This window comes from Scomber japonicus, chromosome 18, assembly GCF_027409825.1.
Source record: "Scomber japonicus isolate fScoJap1 chromosome 18, fScoJap1.pri, whole genome shotgun sequence".
Lineage (NCBI taxonomy): Eukaryota > Metazoa > Chordata > Actinopteri > Scombriformes > Scombridae > Scomber > Scomber japonicus.
This window is the reverse complement of record NC_070595.1, coordinates 30,165,236-30,167,702: the sequence shown is the minus strand read 5'-3', so window position 1 is coordinate 30,167,702 and position 2,467 is coordinate 30,165,236. Positions and strand designations below refer to the sequence as shown.

Sequence of the window (2,467 nt, the reverse complement as noted above, 5' to 3'; positions counted from 1 at the left end):
CACTGAGCTAGTTGACCTATCGACGATGCTGAGGAATGGAGGAATGAAGGAAGGAAAGGAGGAGTGAGGGGGAAGGAAAGGAGGAGAAGAGGAAGGAAGGAGGGAAGGAAGAGGAAGAACAGGAGGACAGGAAGAAGAAAGAGAGGAAGGAGGAAGGAAGGAAGGAAGGAGGGAAGGAAGGAAGGGAAGGAGGGAGGAAAGAAGGAGTGAGGGGAAAGAAGGAGGAAGGAGGAGGATGGGAAGGAAGGAGTGAGGGGGAGGAAGGAAGGAAGGAAGGAGGAAGAAGGAAGGAAGAAAGAATGAAGAGGAGGAGAGGAAGAGGAAGGAAGGAGGGAGGAAGGAAGGAGGACGGAGGAAAGAAGAGTGAGGGGAGAAAGGAAGGAAGGAAGGGAGGAAGGATGAAGGAAGGAGTGAGGGGAGGAAGGAAGAAGGAAGAAAGAAGGAGGGAAGAAGGAAGGGAGGAGGAGGAAAGAAGGAGTGAGGGGGAAAAGGAAGGAAGGAAGGAGGAAGGATGGAAGGAAGGGGTGAGGGGGAGGAAGAAGGAAGGAAGAAGGAAGAAGGAGGAAGAAAGAATGAAGGAAAGGGAGGAAGCAAAGAGGAAGAAGGGAGGAAGGAGGAGGAAGGAGGAGGAGGAAGAAAGAATGAAGGAAAGGAGGAAGAACGAAGGAAGGAGGGAAGGAAGGAAGTAAAGGAGGGAGGAAGGAAGGAGTGACGTCATGTTGCTATGTAATCGTCCATACTGAAAAAAGGCCAGACAAGAAGGAAAATAAATGTATGACTTGCCGACTTGCTCGCTGTAGTTCTAGTTTACTGTCACTTATTCTGCAGCTAATGAGTCGTAATAAGAATCACTGGGATCAGGAGCGCCCCCCTGCCATGAGGCCGGAGAACTGCATAGACCCTGGTCCTGGATCAGGAGCGCCCCCTGCCATGAGGCCGGAGAACTGCATAGACCCTGGTCCTGGATCAGGAGCGCCCCCTGCCATGAGGCCGGAGAACTGCATAGACCCTGGTCCTGGATCAGGAGCGCCCCCTGCCATGAGGCCGGAGAACTGCATAGACCCTGGTCCTGGATCAGGAGCGCCCCCTGCCATGAGCCGGAGAACTGCATAGACCCTGGTCCTAGATCAGGAGCGCCCCCTGCCATGAGGCCGGAGAACTGCATAGACCCCTGGTCCTAGATCAGGAGCGCCCCCTGCCATGAGGCCGGAGAACTGCGTAGACCCTGGTCCTGGATCAGCAGCGCCCCCTGCCATGAGGCCGGAGAACTGCATAGACCCTGGTCCTGGATCAGGAGCGCCCCCTGCCATGAGGCCGGAGAACTGCATAGACCCTGGTCCTGGATGAGGAGCGCCCCCTGCCATGAGGCCGGAGAACTGCGTAGACCCTGGTCCTAGATCAGGAGCGCCCCCTGCCATGAGGCCGGAGAACTGCGTAGACCCTGTCCTAGATCAGGAGCGCCCCCTGCCATGAGGCCGGAGAACTGCGTAGACCCTGGTCCTAGATCAGGAGCGCCCCCTGCCATAAGGCCGGAGAACTGCATAGACCCCTGGTCCTAGATCAGGAGCGCCCCCTGCCATGAGGCCGGAGAACTGCGTGCCTCACTTAGTGACTTTTTGCAGCCGTTTTATGGGTTAGGGTTCGACTCAGCACACGAAACACGCTACAAACACTGTACATTATATCATCAGCTAAACTATACCACACTACTACACACTATACTACACACTGTACTACACACTGTACATGATATCATCAGCTAAACTACACACTACTACACACTACTACACACAATACACTATACTACACACTACTACACACAATACACTATACTACACATTATACTACAAACACTGTACATTATATCATCAGCTAAACTATACACACTACTACACACTATACTACACACTACAAACACTGTACATTATATCATCAGCTAAACTACACACTACTACACACTATACTACACACTACAAACACTGTACATTATATCATCAGCTAAACTACACACTACTACACACTATACTACACACTACAAACACTGTACATTATATCATCAGCTAAACTATGGACATTTAGTTCATATAGTAAAAGTGAACATTAATTAATAGCGACATACAGAGAGACAGCTGTACAGTCTCACTGCATAGCATGCCAGCGCAGACCCTTTATACCATTGATTGCGTGTGGTGTCGTGCGTCATTGTGTTCGTGCACCAGGTCAAGTTGACCGGGCACGTTCAGGCTAATATTCAGTTCCTGGAACTCTATTCTTAAGTGATGGTGACCAGATCTCCCTGGAAATATTAGACATGGTGAAAAACTCTCCTTACAAGGAGCTGATGGAATAAACATGGTAAGGCCTGTTGAGAAATCTACTAAACTGACCTTCCGCCTCTACTGGTGTTTTCCTCATTCTCACTTCTTTTTTTTTGTGATCAACTTTTTATTGACACCATGTAGGCCAT

General features: G+C 50.4%; 1 pseudogene; it reads right to left on the bottom strand.

Moving 5' to 3' along the window:
- The window catches only part of LOC128379389 (keratin, type I cytoskeletal 13-like), a 6,993-nt pseudogene extending 5,899 nt beyond the window's left edge, over positions 1 to 1,094 (bottom strand).
- Between the last annotated feature and the right edge of the window lie 1,373 nt (positions 1,095 to 2,467).